Source organism: Helicoverpa zea, chromosome 14 (genome assembly GCF_022581195.2).
Source record: "Helicoverpa zea isolate HzStark_Cry1AcR chromosome 14, ilHelZeax1.1, whole genome shotgun sequence".
Lineage (NCBI taxonomy): Eukaryota > Metazoa > Arthropoda > Insecta > Lepidoptera > Noctuidae > Helicoverpa > Helicoverpa zea.
Window position 1 is genome coordinate 3,527,374 of NC_061465.1, and position 19,950 is coordinate 3,547,323.

Below are 19,950 nucleotides of genomic sequence, written 5' to 3' on the forward strand. Positions count from 1 at the left end.
GACCCAGCATGGAAGTAAGCAGGCAACATGCAGCAAGCATAACTTCTGTCACGGCTCCGGCGCTGCGGGGCTCCGGCGGTCCCATGCGAGCTTATCGTCGCAGATGGTTTTCACGCTCACCACCGCAGCTTCGGCTTGCTGGCCGGCAGAGCCGGCCAGCCTCAGCCGCGGCGGCGAGCGCTGAAACTACCTGCGCCTCAGCTCGCAGGCCGCCTCACCCCTCCGCGCCTACGCGGTTTTGAATTGCACTCTAGGGGTAGGGCAGACAAGACTACGTGGAGTCGGTTTTGCAGCGATTCGTTTTCGTCACTAACTTCAATTTTTAATACAATTTTTAACTGTGTGTAATTTGAGTCTTAAAAATTAAGTACAATTTTTGATTTTATAAAAAATTAAACCGTCACTTATTTTTGCACGTCAAAGAGCTGTGACACCGGGAGTTGCAAAGAACATTGTCTTTTTTGACGTTCTACCAATCAGCGCGCAAGATGCATTCCGTTCTACGCCAGTTGACAATTTGACCGCTCTACATCGCTCTCGATCTTACAAAAAGACTGACCAATCAGGGAGAGCTTTCGGACAGTTGACAATTTGACAATTTCTCATCGATAGATTATAATATAGCGAAAAATAATGCGTTAAATTGCAATCAGGTGTTACGGTTTACAATAATTCGACAGTTTACAATCTCTCGAGATAGATTGTAATCTAACGATGTTTGTAATCTTACGGTGACATGTATATCTATGTGTGATTCATGGTAATCGGATCACGAAATGTAAATCTGCAAATTTAATAAATAATTTGGTAAAAACCAGGTGACTGTTCCCAAACAATATTTAATCCATAGCACTTGATACTCACAAAATCGTCATCAAAAATGATGTTCTCATAATTGAATTGTATTGCTTAATTAAATAATAATTTATTATAAATACTGCACAATCTGTTTAAAATACTAGCACAATTGAAATTTTGTACGAAATGGTAGATTATTGAAATCAGGCGTCATATTTTAAGCTTATCGCAAATACGATTTACAATGAGGTATTTTTAGTTAAATACATACCGCAAATTCTAGTTATTTGCAATTATTACATTATTGCAGTACGTAGCCGTTATCCACTGAATTTCGCTGGTATTTAACGTGAATACTTTATAATTACGGGAAAATATTATTAATAAATTGTTTCTAGTACTTTCTCGTTCGTTAGCAGGATTTGCATGATTTAACAGTAGTAAGTATAGGAATTAAAATAAAGTCTTTATACTCCCTAGAATTTTTATACCATGTACTTTATTCCAGAAATAGGTATACCCTTTTTTAGCCTGATAATAGTAGTAAAACAAAACATATACGAAAAAATTCACCAGTTCATTGTTTTCTTGAAATAAATTTTCGATTACTGAAAGAGTCTCAGCTGTCATGAAGTGACGGAATTCTCGGAGAATCTTGAGAAATAGAACTAAAAGGGTTATTTGAAGACAAGTGTATTGTTTTCAATTGACTTCATATGAAACTGGTCTGTATTTCTCAGAAATTGTATTGGCAAAAGATTTTAAATTAATACAATAAATTACGCGATATATTACAAACTGCAAGTACGTAAAATGCCTTCACCCACTTCCTGAGAAAATTACATTCCATGCTGGGATAAAATATAGCCTATGATACTGACAAAGAACTTGGCTGAATATTGGTAAAATATTTTTCAAAAGCGGAGTAGTAGACCGAAAGATTACCACTGCCTAACACTACCTAATAAAAACACTATCTCTTATTTATTTTAGCAGATATTATTTTTATTGAATAGTTTTTATTGAATAGTCATCAAGAGGAAGACCTAAGAAAAGATGGTCGGATTGCCTGAAAGATGATATGAATAGGAAGGGAGTGAGTGTCAGTATGACGAGTGACAGGGGAAAATGACATATTGCGCCGACCCCAAGTAAAATTGGGAACAGGGCAGGAGAAAGAAGAAGAGTTTGTCATTCATTGTTTTATATGTACCTTTATGCTGCTCTATTGTCGTCATCCTGAAAAACAGTTTTTCTTAAATAAATACTTAGTGATTCGCAGTTACTTTCAGTCCCAAAGATGCCTTAAAAATGCGTTTTCATTCCTTTTTATTACATCTCGAACTCTGTTTTGGTTATAGCCAAGGTAATTTGGATTTTAGAATTCACTTGGCGCATTCAGAGTTTCAAAATTAATCATCAAAAACTACTTATCATTTACATCAATCAGCTTTTCAATTTTAATTTTTGTGTCATCCACAAAAGGGTTAAATATAACATTAAAATTATCACATTTTTGTGATTTCAGATTTGTTACTACTTTGAACCAGTAGTTTCAATCGAGTAAAAAGTTACGTAAGTATACCTAGCGATGTCGAAAAATGGGCTATCTAACACTGAACCATTTTTCAAATCAGACCTGTAGTTTCTGGTACGGGCAATCGAAGTAAACAGACAAACTATTCAGACTTTCCCACTATTGGGTCAGGCCAAAACGTAAACCTCGGTAATTAAGGCCTGCTTATTAACAAACCTATATAATTAAAATCATTCTTAACGCATTTATGCTCAAAAAGTTGCTATAAAACCTAAACCTAACAAACCTGATTAGACTTCTCAAGAGCATTGGTCCACATTCATTGAGTCCCGAACAAATTGTGCAATAAGCCCGTGTTTGGTAGTCACGGTGTGCGTCTGCGTATCTCAAAAGCAATGCCGTTAGACCACATTACTCTAAGGAGTTTTTATATCTTCTCATCATTGAGGATTGCAGTTCTAATGATACTGGATCAGGTATGGTATAAGGATGGTTGGTTTGAGGTTTTAGTTGCTAACTGCGGATTTCAATAACCGAACTATCGGTTGATTTGTCTTAATGGAGATAGGGAATTGGAACTAAAACTTTATCTCTGATTAGCAAATAATTGAAATATTGAAATCTGTAGTAGGTACCTAACATGGTTTATGTTCGTAATGAAAAATTAAGAGTTCTGCACCTAGTTACTTGTTGGAAACTAAAAATGTAAGGACGGTATTAAAGAAAAATGTCTGTATTATATCCTAATTCATTATATCCTAAATGGTTTTATGGTTCCTGTTTATACCTACATATGTACAAATTCACGTGGAATATGAATTCATGCTGCACTAAAATGCAAATACTTGGTATTTAGTTATTTAATAATTCCTATTACTCAGAATGAATGAAACCACGCTAGTTCTCTCGAATTATTGTTCGGAAATTCCAAAATACAAATACAAAATTACAAAATATTATGTACAATCTCTGTGGCTGGAGAGCTTATTGTATGAAAATGGGGTTATGTTTTCCGTTGTTGATATGAATCTTAGAAGTAATAAAACTACTCGTATACGTAACTATGTTTTTGTAAATACTAGCTGTTATTTTTTTTAAAGTGAAGTCTTATTCAGAACTATGCCTCGTCGTCTCGGTTTTCAGATGCCTGAGGCAATTTCTATAAGTCTGAAACAATCTACGCGTCGCTTGGTAACCAATGCAGATGCAAAGCCCGACCATAGTCGGTTTTGCTAACTATAGAATGATTTACTAGCTGTACGATCCTTAAATTACTTTACTGAAGTACAGTAAAGCACGTACAAGTATATTAAGTGCATGTACAGTGCACGACTGAAGTGAAATTGAAAGTGTAAATACATGGTGTCAACGCTAAAGTCACGGCCAGACTTAGCTTACTTTAACACTTCGTGCGCTATTGTACCAATATAAGATATGGTAGGAATGTGGGGGTCAATATTTAGTATAGCTTGTTTAAATTTCGATCATTTGTCGTGTTGCACCAATTTCAATGAATGACAAGATATGTCAAACTCGAAGTGTCATTTGAACAACCCTAGCCTGAGAATCTGGATGAAAGTCTGTGTACAAATCGGGAAGTCTTAAAATAAGAGAGCAGGTTATGATTGCACTTGCAGAAAGGACACTTAAATTCCACTTGTGTTTCATTTCATGCTAATGCAACTCGAGTACGTACTCCGGTAGTCTCCATATCAGGAAAGCTGTCAATTAAGCAGTCATTTATAGGAATCAATTATTTGATAACCATTAAATAAAAATAAAAGACCCCAATGTATTCTTAACATATACTCAAGCATCCTAAAACAGAATTCCAATAAATACAACCGTCATAAATTAAACGAAAACAAACCGATTACTCAATGAATTCGACAGTTAACGTACGACATTCATTGTTTATTAAATCAACAATTAGAAATGCTAAGTACTAACCTAAACAAGACATCTAAGTAAATGACAGGGGCTTTCAATCAAAACAAACGAAGCACGATTGATAGTGACACAATAATCGTTAAGTTAACATATCATTACAGTTAGGGTTCCCGCATTGCTATGCCGGCCATGTTCCTTCGAGGACATCGTCTACGCAACGTCGGTGTTGTCAACTGCACGTTCCAATATAAATTAGTCACATTTTAAAATTCGAATCTATAAAAAAATTGCGCTTTCTTAAGATATTGTTGCTATTTAATGGTCTATGGAAAAGGTACGATGCAGCTTTTGAAATTGGAAACATATTTGGAAATGGGTATTTTCGAAACTTCTTAGCCTTAAAAATGCTATCATAATTTCATTTATATTTTATTGTAGACAATGTGATGCATAGAATATGCACAAGCGGAACAAACTAGGTACATCTTTGCAATTCTACAAAACCACTACACCGCAAGTTTATTGCTGGCCCATACTTAACATGCGTCAGTCCATCCGCACTGCGCACAGCCACGAATGCACTAACCCACTAAGGAAAGCTAAAGCGTGTCTAACATCATTCATACGTCTTATAAATTTAGGAGTGACCATTTTTCTTGTTTGTATACGAATACGAGGTGTCAGAGTGGCAACACCACCACGTACGCCGCTGACGTTTCCTCGCTAAATTCAAATCATTTTGGACATGGTTTAGTGCTTCCTCGACAGGCGCGCGCGTCGCATTAGGATTATTGAAATGCGGATTTATGGCCAGCTAATTGACGGCTGCCGGTGTCAGCTCGCCACTACATACGTACCTTCATCTGACGTCACTGTAATGATGTGTAGATTAAGGATGTATCGTTTTTCTATTCGCCGTGTGTACGAAAACAGGAAAGAGCCCCGTTGTGTTCAAGTTTTACGAAGCAATTAAACGCCACATTGTTTTAGTAAAGTTAAGCTGATTGGAGAGGATCTTGTTCGTGCGATGGCTCATGTTTTGTAAGATTCGATTTATGATAAGTAAGCGACGTTACAATTTAGAAAGGTTTTGCTTTGCGAATGGCATCAGATAACAAGTCGAGATCTTTAAAATATAAATACCAAGTGAAAGCAAAAGGTACCAAAGGTCTCAGAAAACTAAGACTAACCTATCACGATTAGGGACCACGATTAATCTACGGAAACTTAAACCTATTACCTCTTTTCTGGAAATTGGCTCTCTACGAGATAAGATGGGCGTAGGATTTATACAATGATTAGCAGCCACAACTGAAGTAAACACTATTTTCACCCACACCATTCAGAGAAACGACTTTGTGAACGGTTGCCAGATGCCCATCTCCTTTATTAGGTACACCTACGTACAACTACAGTCATCTCGGTCTATAGTCGTAAGCTGTTGATAAGCTTACACATTGCTCTTTGACGGCGATCAGCATAAACCTCGTCTTTATAATACGATTATAATTATCTGTCAGAGTAAATCTTCCTCGTCTTCATCGAACAATAACTTCCTTTTATCGGGACGTTACCACCTAACTTTTTAAGTAATGGATAAACTTTGTAATATAATCTCCGCTTTATTCACACACCAGGAATTTGGGAATCTCAACAGCTGGCTTTCCTCGTTGCCTATGGCTTCTTTGCCTTCCTGAATTCACACTTTCTTTTTGCCTTATAAACAAACAACCTAATTTTATTTTTACAGCGAATTACTTGAAGCCGATTGCATTTTATTATAAAGGCAAAGAGTCGCGAGCCGTAAAACGTTCACAACAAACTAAAGCAAGAGGTATATAATCTTTATTTGGGTGCATTCAGACTTACATTTACTTTAGTATTTTTTTAATCGTAGCCGAGTTTATTACAGCTATCAAACTTACTGCAGGCATACATTTTAAAGGCTGGGCACGCCAATGAAAAGGAGAGGACGTTTAGAATCATTATAAAACCGAAACCCTTTATTCCCGTCACACCCACAACATGAGTGTTAAAAGGATAGTAGACAGCCATCATTGTTTTCGATAAATGCCTCGTAAAGAATTGTATGGGCCCGCATACCACACGCTACGTGCGACTATAAAATTATTGCTTTTATTTCTTTGATGACAAGAGCTTTTTGACGCATTTGAGTTGTAAGACGTAATGGTTAAGGAGATAAAGTTAACGCGAAGACGCTGTCGCCGTAATGAAGGTAGAACATGTCACAGCTGCGGTTGCACTCGACGAGAAAATAAGATCCTGTCTTATACAAGGCAAGTATGGGGGAGTGGTAAAAGTATACAATGCAGTTGTACATTTCTAATTTCATTTATCTATTTAACTATTTACCTGCTAGCTATCACAATTTGGTATGTAGTTTCAGCAGATGTATTAGCTCGGATTTTCTTTCCAAAATGTTCTCACACTTTATCACACCGATCACGACGTGAACAAGAACGTAATTAAGCATTCAAGGATACCAATTGTTGTTGCATTCAAACATAAGGAGTCACCCTTTATTGGCATCGATTTCATTCAAATTATGTACTTACAACGCATATCAAATTACTGGCGTACTCAGACACTCACATTCGTGGTAAGATTACTTTTTTTAGGTATCCTAATATTAGACAAAAATGCCTAAATGCGAATTTTACTAATGTATGTCTTTGAGTGCGGCACCCAGCTTTTACACGATATTATTATATTATTCAAGTACGTGCAGTAGTACTACTACAGATCCAATTTACATAGCAGCGAAAGTGGTAAACACCTATATCTGTAACCTATATACAGGTAGAGAAATAGATACATAAATAATACTCTACATTAGACTACAAATGTTATCTTCCCTCTACTTTCTACCGATATATGAAAGCTTTACTGGAATTAAACTCGCGATATGAACCGCTCATAATGTTTGCGGTACATGTTTATTGCTTGTAGTTTCTGACACCGAGACCAAGTACTTTATATATTATATACTAGCTAGTGTGTTACGTTACCGAGACACTCTGTTATAATCGCGGGTTTTCTTCGGTAATACCGCGAGTTTAAATATTAGTACTGTTTGATGACATAATTTTGAAAGAGTGGTTAGTTGAACTTGAAGTTTTTATTTTATTTTACCTTATAGAGCCTTAATTAAGAACAAAAAAGAATTTAACATTCGTAACATCCAAATTATATTCACAGAAAAAAACAAGGACGTTATGATAAACAAATAAGGCAACATAGCACATATTACTGAGAAGCTACTCCATAAACTGTAGCCTAAGTTCAAAAGTTTCTGCTCTGCCAATTATTGGATAAGTTAATCTATATTTGCTAATTTCTCATTTGGGACTCTAACCACGTGACATCCAAAATCGTCCTGAAAGCACTAGACTAGAATATTAAGCTTTTTCGTCAACACTCTGAAAATGATATCTCGTTGAGTGACATGGAAAATTCCGATGAATTTGAGAAAAGGCCCCGTGTTATACCTTGTAGCTTACATAAGGATACAGTATGAGTGAATGTGGACCTACTCAATTGGAAAGCGTAGGTTGGGTCTTCACATTACCCCGGTGGAAGGTCAACTTGAATGAATAGTGAGCTCTTTGTGAAAGATACAGTCCAGATTAGCACTAGCATTACTAACTTTGGGTTTGTTGCTAAGTGGTTTTGTTACTTGGGGATAAAAATCTAGGTGAAACTACTTTCAGCTTTGCAAATACACGTTTCTGTGGATTTTCAAGTTTATATGCCATTGATCATCATCATCATCATCTCTAAGCTATTTCTATAAGTACCTACTAAAACTGTAAGCTGTGTTTAGTGATGCTCAGGCGACAACCACACAAACAAAAACTTGCACAACATAAAACTAATAAACGAAAGGCAAGAAAATTACTGCTAAATTCAATGAATATAAGAGAAAATGGACCATAATCGCCAGTGTACGAAGACTGCAAAGGAATGCCGCTCTTCCGTCGGACTCTGACATAAATCCTACGAAAGAAAGGCTATCCTTTTCATTCCGTAAACAACACAAAGTTAATGTGAAACTTTATTTTATTTTGTTATCTTCTTGTAGCATTTTTCCGTGAATTCCTAAAGGTCCGATTGTGTACGGAGTTCTGGCCTTAATGAGGACAGGACCAGCTTATTAAAGTCTTGCTTTTACATATAATATGGCAGCTATCGACTGGCCTTCACGACCTCTTGGAAACTAAATGTTTGTATATTCTCCACGTTTAGCTGTGTTAATGTCAGGGCAACTTTCTTTGGTAAATAGGTAAGAACTTGATGACCTAAGGTGTCTGTAAATAGCTTTTAACACAGGGCAAGAATTTGCATTTCACACGTTCTGCCATTCCATAACATTATCCATCCGATCAAGATTATTACGTCTTATTAGAATGTAGATAGATATTTGTAGAATGCATAACTTCCCCTATTTTTTAAAAAGCATTTTAATGAGACTTAGCGTTCAAATAAAGACTGTGTTCTATCTTTACATATCATGTACCCATAGCATAGACATGTTCGGCTGAAGTTTAAGATAAAACAGATGTTGTGATTCGAACGCAATAATCACCCTAATCAAGAACCGGCAACACTCAAAGCATAAACAATTACGCTCTATAAAAAGTGCTATAAATAATAATGGATTGCAGAAGGCAGTCGTGCAGTTCGATACGAATCTCTACTTAATACATCCACCTGTCGGCGCCGCATTCTCTAGGGACTGAGGGACGCAATTTCCGGTACTTATTGTTAAGCGGAAAGCTACAGTACCTGAACACATTGACAATTCAAACAAGATGGATAGTTCGGATAAATAGAAAATACTGGGAGCTGTAATTTTATGGAAAACACCTGCCTTCGAGTCATTAGTCTTCATCTATTATTTGCCGTTTGCAGTTTTAAAAGGTTTTGTAAGCTTGACGGCATCGAAGATTCTAAATGGTCTTTGTATGTCTGGTTTTGTATGAAATGAGATTAAGAAATACTATTTTAAAAGAAAAAGTAGCTTAGAAAAATCCTACTACCTATTTTTAAGAAAGGTAAACATGTGTGCACCTACAAAAATCGTTAAGAAATAAGTAAGACTAAGTTTATTGATCCCTAAAGTCGGACAAGAATGCGGAATATCTGCGAACTTTAACAATAGTCTGAGATATCCAGTGACCTAGTATCGGACCTCAGTAACTACGCATTGTAAGTCTTAGAGACCCAGTAACGAGCCGAGAGCCAATATCGAGGACATACCATAGAAATGATACAAGCGATAAAACGGCAGTAGTTAATGAACCGGGCAATACTCGTTATCGAAGAACAAACCCGAGTTAGTCGACAAACATACGTCATTCAGAACACGAGCACATTGTCAGCTTATCAAATGTTAATTAAACTGTTTATATTACTTTACAGACTCATTTTTTTTTATCTCCAAGATTTTTTATAGCACAAGAACTTTTTTATTTGCACTTTCTATTACGTGCGAGGAAAGGTAGCCAGCAAATGCAACAAAGGGGAATTTTCTAAGAATTTGCAGCCGGTTTTACACCTTTGCTCTGGTATGTCATGTGTAATACCTTCTATTTATCTTAGCTCTTTTCTTTGAGTAAGCCACGTTGGCGCACAATTATTGAAGCCACATGCAGGGTAAGTACTGAAGATGCTAATGTGAGCTCACGTATGCGAGCACTTCGAATCTAAAGCAAAACAGACAATCGTTTAAATGTCAACGTTGATTGCTTCTTCTATTGCATAAAACACGTGTTGAAAGGTTTTAATACGCTTTAAGACTCGTGTTTGGACACCCGATGTGAAATGTTTTCCACTAAAACAGAACTCATAGTGAAGAAACTTTAGGGATAGTCTGTGCTGTTCGACTAATATCCTGGAGGGTATTTCAAACATCGGATCGCTTAAAACGGAACACTTCCTCATTTTGTCACTTGCCCATTTCTAAACTCGTAGGTCTCTAAGTGCATCGATCACCATGTATACAATTCGGTCTAGGGTTGTCTCTTTTGCGCACAATAACATACATATGTAACTGAGTAATTTTCTAGATATTTCTTGATATTTTACTGAATTTTAAAACTCTGTAAGTATAAATTAGATATACTTCTGATGTTCCACTACATTTCGGAAAATTGACTATCATGCAAGTTTCGTTCAGGATGTCTATTTCAGATCCTGAACTCCTAACACCTACCAGGTAATTAGGGAGCTGTTTGGACTTTTTAACCAGTTCCAAAAAAAGGTTGTCACCCCTACATGCGTTGTGGGTAATACGAACCAGGCTAGTACCCGGAACTATACGGTGTGTGGTCCCAGGAGGGGGCGCGGAAATCGATGACATGCGATCCAATTTCAAAACAAACGCTTTTGGACACCGCCATTATTGATTTGTAAAGCATCGCTTCAATGCTTAAGACATTATTGTCATATTAAGGGGGATTTAACTTTGATGAAGAAACTTTTTAAACGGTGTAATATTTTTTTAAAGAAAAGTTTTTTTTCATTGTGTTTGGATGGTGCTAAAGGAACTTTTTACTTACTGATTAAATTATGTCTTATTTTGATATTACACATACGTGTTTTATGTTCACTAATCTCATAATTCTGTATATTGAATAATGTAATTATTGATGAACGTGATCTAAATTTGAAACAACACGCATCTCTCAAATTGGTTTAACAAGATTGTCTAACTAACTAACAAGTCTAATAAAAGCATTTCAAACAAATAATTGCTTGATGCTTACGAAACTATAATAATTGTAGCTCAAAGCAAATTGGTTGGTCTTTGAAATAATTAGGTGGTTATTATTTGGTTAATTTACAATTCCCCACGAACTTGTAATTACATGCGGACCGAAGGATCTACTTTATGTACCTCGTTTGGTCCTGTATCCTTCCCAAATACTTTTTAGGGTCTTGGTAAAATAAATGTGTGGGAAAAGATACGTCAAGTACGTATTTCGTTAGTCTTGAAGTTATGAAAGTTACTGTTTCGGTAATGCCATTATATGTTTCTGGAATGAATTTGTATCAGGTGAAAATAAAAAATTCACCGCCAACCCTTTTCTCCTTCAACAATACAGTATTGTTGATCGAAGCTTTTCACATTGAAAATGCATTGAACAAATTAGTCTGTACTAATTCGTGGGCGCGCCCGACCCGAGACTACTTGACGATGTGTCACAATTCACAATCCTCCCAACAACAGATATTAATGACACAAATCACTTCCACATCAATCAACAATGATACGATCAATATACATAACTAATAACCGCTAGTTACCCGTAAACTTTCTAAGTAAAATGCACCTTCGGTTCTAGTTGCTTCCTAGCGTTTGAGATGATATCAGAATTCACAGTCCATTGTTTATCTTGTGTTGTGAAGGGCGTAGATGTCGGGCTTTGATAAAAATAACCTTAATAATGGGAAGAAAGCCGGCCCGGCTACCTTTCACTGGCACAATTGTTTTAGCGAGCTGGGCTTAGGGCTAGCTTTGGCATCCATTTTAATTTACGGACTGAGACATTGTAGGCACTGGAATGTTGGGAAATGTACTGATCTTTTCCTTGGCTTTTATTTCATTTTGTGTGTATTTGGACGTTACTGTCTCCTATATTTTAGACATTATTTCGTTGTTTATTTTTTTATTTATTACTGGTGTTAGTTCCTGCTATATGCGTCTAGTCTAGCGAATATGTTTTCACCTAAAATGTACTGTCCGTAATAAAAGCCTTAAAGCACCCAACAACCCTCTTTATAGCAAGGAACACAAACATTCTCATTCACAGATACTTCACGCTGTATTTTCGCGTCCATTTCTTTCCTTTTATGTATTCCTCCAATAATTTTATGTATACAGTTGCCTATTTTGAATAATAAGTCTATACTGTTTACGTAATCGCCACTTGGATGTAAAATTATCAAGCGAATGTTTTCGGAATAGGCGCGCGGTCGTTTCGCCAGCAACAATGTAATGATAATGATCTTAAAAGAAGATAAACGTTGGAGGAACGTTCAAAGAAGAATTACAAAGATTTACATAGTCTTTTTATGACAGGTGTTTATATTTTCCTTCGCATTTTTTTTTCGCAATTGGAATGTTATCAAGCTTCAAACTTCCTTTGTAGACTTATTTTGTATGAAAGCTATGATGTGACACAGTACATGTAGTAAAGCACTCAACTATGACGATAATAATTCGTCATATTTCGTGTCTAAACTTAGAACTTCTATTTAAGGATATAGAACGATACGTCGGCAGGTCAAAAATATATTATAATTGTAGTTAATAACTCGATAACGATAATTGTACGGCTACTTGTAATTAACATTGTAATAGGCAAGATAAAGATCCCAATGTATTCGATATTAACGTTTATGCTTTCATGCAAGCAAAAAATCAATGTGCGCTTCTGCGATATTGCAAAAAGCTTATGATACTAAAATTTTAATTGACAACAAAAACGTTAATGTTTACTAATTGTTCTGAGTTTGCTGAACCAGTTTCTTTGTAAAAGAAGACATTACTCATGAAAATCATTCTTCACGGAAACATACTACTGTGTATTCTATTAACTGCTGTAGCTACTGGGTTCAGAAATAAGACAAAAATTACGAGTAATACAGGCAGATCGTCATCTGCCCAGCCCTTTCCCAATCGTGTTGGGTTCGGCTTCCAGTCTAACCGGGTGCAACTGCGTACCAGTGTTTTAGAAGGAGTGACAGCCTATCTGACCTCCTCAACCCAATCACCGTGGTAACTTCAAATACACCTAAGTAAGACTGGTTTTCAGACTTACTGGCTTCTACCCTCTGCTGATGTCTAACGACTGCCAAAGAAGTTCATGACAGCTGGGACCTGCAGATTATCGAGCCGAAACACGGAGCAATTCAAGCGGAAGGTAAACAAAAAAGCATCTAAACTTTTATATAGCAACAAACTTATAGAGGTATATCAGACAGCCAAACATTACCTACTAATTCTAGTATCAACAAAAAAGCTTCTTTATTCATGGTTATTAAAGCCAGCACGTGAGGTCAAGCACCTACTTAATCTGCGTCTCAAAGGACCACCATGAAATAGGAACTAGTTGTCGAACACTTTGATAAAGATCGCTTTTGCACTAACCATTGTTTTAAAGTAGCACGTGTTTAAGAGCGCACGTGGACCATTTACGAGATTCGAATCATTTTAGCGGAATAAAGGATGTAGGATGTTGTAACAGTTTACGATGCTAAAGCACTATCTTCTGGTGCTTGAAAATGTTAAAAGATAGAATTGAGGACCACCCCCTTTTTGGGAAGTTGGGAATAAAACAAAAGCTACAAGGACCATCAGGCCGATCTTTGGTCAGAAAAGTCTTTGATTCCTTCTTCAAATGGAGTTTAATCTTGAAGGCTTTGCTTTTCATTTTTATCATGTAAATTGTACCTAAATTGCAAGAAGGGTTAATGTATTAATTGACAAATACCTAGCAAATATACCTAATTTATTTTATATTCTAAACTAATATGCAAAGCTTGAATCAAACACCTACCTACACGAATATTTAGTATCTAGATTATGACTAATCCTATATCGTAAAACTATTCAAATCTGCGAATAATCCTTGTAATAAATTATTGCTGCAATAATCTTAATGCTCGTATTCTAACCATGTACTTAATACTATATTTTGAGTTCTTTAGTTTACTGATTAATCATATAAAATAATCATAAATCATGTTTTTTTTTATCTCATTGACAATTTTAGTACGGCGTCTACAAAGACCAATTCCTGCGCCATAGACTAGAAGCTTACTTATGTAACCTGCTTAACAAGTTATTAATACTGGCAAGTTATTTACAGCCATGACGTGGCTAAATATGTCCTGTCCATGTTCGAATAAATTAGATCACTGTTCACAAAAACTAGGGATTGCATCCTTCAACTTGAACATTAAAGGCGTAAGCTTGAAATACCACTTTTTGTATCAAGTTATATGGAGGCAAGTCAATGTTGATAAAAGCAATTTTAAATAGCTACAGGTATGCCTTTTTGTGTAAATAATATTTTCAGCTTATAAATGTTGATAATTGTTTCTAATGGCAGAGGGGAGATTGGACAACTTTGGAATTGAGTAGAGCTTGGGGAAAAGAGGCTTGAAGGGTAAGTAATAATGTTAATATAGTGGGAATGAGAACTTCAAATAATCTTTTTGCCAAGATTGTAATAGTAGATACCTAATTTTTGTATTGTGTCCGCAGGATACTATTAGTAGGATTTACATAATTGGAAAAAAAACACTGCTGATTAGTCAAACGCTTCTTTAGCGCGTAAAATGTAATAATATATCAGACAGGTACTGTTTTTGGCGACTATTTTTAATAACTTTTATGTGATATTTAGCCATAATCATAATCGATAAAAACTAAAATTCTTGCTATTTTCCTTCTAGAAAACCCATAAAACTTTATAAATTCATTTATAACTAAGATTATAATCTCAGACACATAATATTTTATTGATACAAAAATACAGCGGATGTTGGTCTGCCGTCAAGCAACAAGACGAATGTTCTTGTACGGAGGCAGTTGACTCAGATTAATAAAATGTGAAATCCCTTCGTTCTATGGCGTCTGTGTCGCTGTTACACGGGTTTCAAATAACCCGTTTATCTCGAGGCGACTCACTAATGTTTGTGGAGTATACCGACAGAGAAATGGAGCGTCAAGACACACAGACAGTTAGTGCACTCTTAGTAACCTTTAAACTGCAGTTGTATTGAAATCGTGCCCCTGGCGTCGTAAGTAGGCGTGCTCTAGCTTGATTTATGCCTTCATGATAATAGTGAAGGGAACCGCTCGTGGGATCTAGTAATGTATTCCAAAAATACCAGTTGTGACGTGGCCAAAATATTAGACACCAATTAAAATTGTGATCATGGAATTTGACGTGTGGTGAGAACGAGCCGAGTGAGGAATGCGAGTCTTCTAGTGAGGCGAGCTATAACGGATGCAGAATATCATTGTGTGTATATCAGCCTTGAGAAAACTAGTATCTACTAACTAGATTTGGGATTATTAGAGAACAATCTAGTCACAATATAACTGCTTAGCAACAACGAATTTTAATGGATCATTAAGACCTACGCTAAAATATATTTGCGCATCCTAAATGAGGTTAGTCAACTTTTTACCAAAAAGTGTTATCTAACCGATTCACATTCTCCGCAAATGACATTATCTTGATGCGATACACTTACCTACTTGTATAATTTATTTTTAAAACTCTGAGTAAAGTTTAAAAAATCTGCAGTGCAAATTTTTATCAAAGTCATTCAGTCTATTTGTGGAAGACGCTATGTCTCTGAAATCACGTACGCATATTCTTATCACGTATGTTCGTAATAATTTATCAACGTACGTAGATACATAATAATTACTGGTTTATGTACGACTCCACAATATTGGGATCAAGCCACCAATCAAAAAGATAAAAGCAACCCAATCAATGAGCAAATATCAATAACCATTCAATGAATGCCCATTTCACTTTATTTGGCATGAAATGCAAGGGTATTTATGATTTTTGCAGACTTCATATTTCAGGAAATGTTCATCAGAGTTAGCCAGTATAAACAGTCTAATCCTTCATTTATCTCTCTGAGCTCTGGCTTCATTGTAAACGATCGAGCATAAAATAACTGACTTCGGAATATCTTTGAAAAGCATCTAAATTTTTTCTTGTACTCCAAATTCCCATGAAAAGACATTTTCGTTACCAATTATGAGCAAAAAGACTTGCCCATATTTTCTAGAAATCTGAAATGCAGCGAAAATTCTCGAAATAATTTTCGAGTTATCTTCAATGCAACGATAATTTTCGAAATAAGTAATTCTTATTTATAAAAGAGGTAGGTACGAATTAATATGTAGCAGCAGCTATTCAAAAAGGAATCGTACAAATGCAACCGATTCCTCGTGATATTCATTCTTTAGAGCTTTCATCAGTTTAATGAAAATATTAATATTTTTCCAACAAAACCACTTAAAACAGTTTCATATTATGCATTAAAATCATAATAGGTATTTCGGAGAACACTAGCGAATTCGTAATTGGACACATGACACGTATGTACATGAACAATTATAATTCTATTGTCCATAAAACTATTTTATGTATAAAAGCAACGTATGCACTCCCGTACATTTGGGTTATCAAAATAAATTGGCAAACCGCCAGATGGTATTTTTGTTTAGCATCGTGGATTCCAAAAAAGTGGCTGAAATATTTTTTTCATTTTGAAATTACTTACATTATTTTAAGTACCAGACTAATTAAGTATGTAATAATGTAAACTAAACAGTTTTTGATGTTCCTAGATATAATATTTTTGGGATCGAAGCAAAATGAAATTGTTTTTGTCATAGGTAAATCTTGTTTCAGACTTCGTCTAGTTTTGTTTTTATTTAATCTATGCCCAGCAACTTTGTGTGATAAATTGGAGCGATGATTTTGAAAGTTAGGATAAATTAAAAAAAACAGTCTAGAACAACTAGGTTTAAAGATCATCTTGTCGGTGTTTTAAAAGTTTGTAGGTGCAACTGCAATTACAACTTAATTTAAGCCCAGAAGTGTACTACACCACTAGACGTTAAAAAACTTAACAATTTATAAAACCAACTTCTGTATTATTAATCATATTCGATCTCTGAGAAACCCATCCATCAAAAGAGGTGCTTACACGAGAATATTTTAATGAATTCACTCAAGATGGCTCGATAATGTGCATCAACTGGCCTGTATTTCTTCAACCTACGATTTCAACGTTTATTGTATAATGGCCTTTTATTCGAAATACCTGTTTTACAGCATTACCTCTCATTTTATGGAGCTGGAACTTGGAGATGTTAATAATGACGCCGTGCATGATATCCGGAAATTAAAGCCGTATTCTCATCTCAAACAAGACTTAAGCCGCTCAGGACTATTAAGCAGATAGTATCTAATTGAAGGGATGGCGGGAACTGAGTATGAATTCAACACAATTTAATTCACATTATCATATCGTAATGTCAGCACTAAAATCAAGGGATCGAAAATAGAACTGAAATACCAATAATTTATTACTTATTTGTGCTAAATATGAAATCCTGTGGGACCATTTTGGGACCAGATTTTCTGTATTCTTCCAGTCTATTTAATCCACCAAACACGTAACTGAATTGTTAGCACCTGAATTAATTCGATATCTCTATCAATAAATGGATTAGTGGAATCGGAATTGATTCCTCGGAGCATCTGTATCTGACTTAGTAATCTAGCTTCAGTCGAACATTAATTGAAATCCTAGACCCTACTGCATGATTATGTGAGGTCTTTATTGGTCCTACAATTATATTTGGTAATTTAAAAAAGTACCTTTATATAAAGGCGTAAATAAGACGTATATTTAGGACCTATATTTGAAAGATCTTTTAGGGGCCAAGAAAAAAATATGCTCATACCGATAAACTTAGCATTCGTTAAATTCAACTTTTAATAAAGTGTAGCTCTAGTAGCTGCGAGATACCAACTTTTAAACCCTACACCGCACGTCTGCTTCGAACGTGAATCCGACACGCATATGTTCATAGTTTTAAGTTCGGCTTACACCGTATCTCTCACAGTTTATTAGTATGAATCGTATGAATGAAAGATAACAAACTGCTTCTAATTTCACAGGAAACAACAAACGATAAGCGTGCACTATTTCGGCGATGACTTGACCCCTAACCTTCTGCATAATACAATAAGATTAAACGAAGCTGATACCTATTTACATTAACAACCACGAATAATAAATTAAAATATTCACGAATCCTTAATTTCTGGAATATAAATCAACATTAACGTCTTGTGGCTCAAAATACCCCAACCTACCCTTTACAATTACAACTTCCAGAATAATTTGAAATGTGTTTACTGGCATTGTTTTTGGGTTAATTTAGAAATCCGAAGCACATGTCTCGGAATTCATGAATTTAATGTTGTCTGTTTTCCAAAACAACACAATAACATCTGTGTTCTCATGTGTTTCTAACGAATGTATCTATCAATGCCGATATCCTCAGGTACAAAAGCAAGAACACTAAATGTGTTTTGGTAGTACAGTTTCGATTGGACAGAAATTCGATAGACAGGCAAGGTGCGCCGGAGCACAGCGAGGTGCATTGCATTCCTCCAAGAGGGACGCGAGAGGGAATCGGCTGCATTCTTAGTTATTCTTACCTTAACGAACAAAAATCCCACCAAAATCCACTGGTACTTGTATAAAAATAACTTCAACACATGTTCTTATCAACACTTGTGTTATGAGAGTGTGTTGATTCACAGAAAAATTCAAGTTTAATTGTTTACATCACTGTCGAAAAAACACTGAAGGAGCACACATCCGAACGACCGGCCTATAACAAGCAAACTGGATTCATTTGGCTTGTCTGTCTATGACGCGGAATGCTATTGCTGTGTCTCTCTTCAGCCTGGTACATAATTACATATAGCTGTCCCGTTCACTCAAAGAAAGGCGCCAGTGCACGGCGCGGGCGCCGACTTCTTCCTTCGGGACTTAAAAAAAACAAAAGCTCTTTTGAAACAAGTTACTGGTAATGGGGCTTTAGGTGCCTGTCAAGATATTGTATGATTTAAAATTTGTTTGAGATGCCATCAAGTAAAAGACGTGACGGCTCGGCGTGAGATTCTGAACGACTTGAAGACAAGATAAATGGTAGCATTCTAAAAAGCAGATTATGATAGAGATGGAAGAAAAACCCGAAACGACGAATGTGTATTTAATCTACCTTCACAAGCAATTGATAAAAAATATCACAACAATATTCCTTTCATATTTTTAAAGATACAGGGAAGTAAATAGCAAGGATAGACTGATCAAGTTTGCGTTTACCGCAGTCGTTTCGTGAGTTGCTGACCTTAAATTGTCCGTAAGATGTGCATAAAAAGCATCGATAACTTTTGGATCCAAACTGTTGACTCCTTCTTTGTTAACATAGGTTAGTAACGACCGGGTACATATCGAGAGATCTTAGCATAAAAATACAAGGATCCTGAAAAAAAAAGTTCTAAACATTATCTCATTTTCAATAAAAAACTAAAGAGCCAGAATCAACATTACAAAAATCTAAGAACCAGTACATTAACTACACCAGTTACCAGACAGCAGTTGTACACACAGTTTTCTCAAGTGTATTTCGCGTCCAATATTTACTTTAGACAAAGGTGTAATAAAGAAAACCTTCTGTGGGCGCAGAAGCCGTGAAATTGTGTTGCTACTAGTTTCCCCTCAGTAAATACTTAGTTTATATGCGCTCAACACACTTGAAAGGAACGTAGACAAACGCTAACAGAACTGTAAGAACACTTTTATAGATTGGCAAACATTGCACGACATGGATAACAGGCCATCTGATGGCGAACTCTTAAGTCATCTAAAGATTGCCATGACTATTAATTAGGTCACCTGTAGAAACCAGTAAGTAGGAAACTTATTTTGAAGTTATTAAGTATTGGCATTTATCACTGAAAAACAATTGTGACCCTCTCGCTTTGCTCAGGGCATTTCTTTAGTACTCATCCCATTTCTAATTTTCTTAGCTGGGATGTTAGCCTGGAAAAGCTTAAACGACGGAAACCAATAAC

At 35.8% G+C, this 19,950-nt stretch overlaps 1 protein-coding gene across 1 annotated transcript in view; it reads right to left on the minus strand.

Moving 5' to 3' along the window:
* LOC124636449 (interference hedgehog-like) overlaps positions 1-18,708 on the minus strand; it is a 44,035-nt gene extending 25,327 nt beyond the window's left edge. The window contains exon 1 of the mRNA XM_047172543.1: positions 18,526-18,708. The gene's annotated coding sequence lies outside the window, so the exon portion shown is untranslated. The remainder of the gene's footprint in view (positions 1-18,525) is intronic.
* Between the last annotated feature and the right edge of the window lie 1,242 nt (positions 18,709-19,950).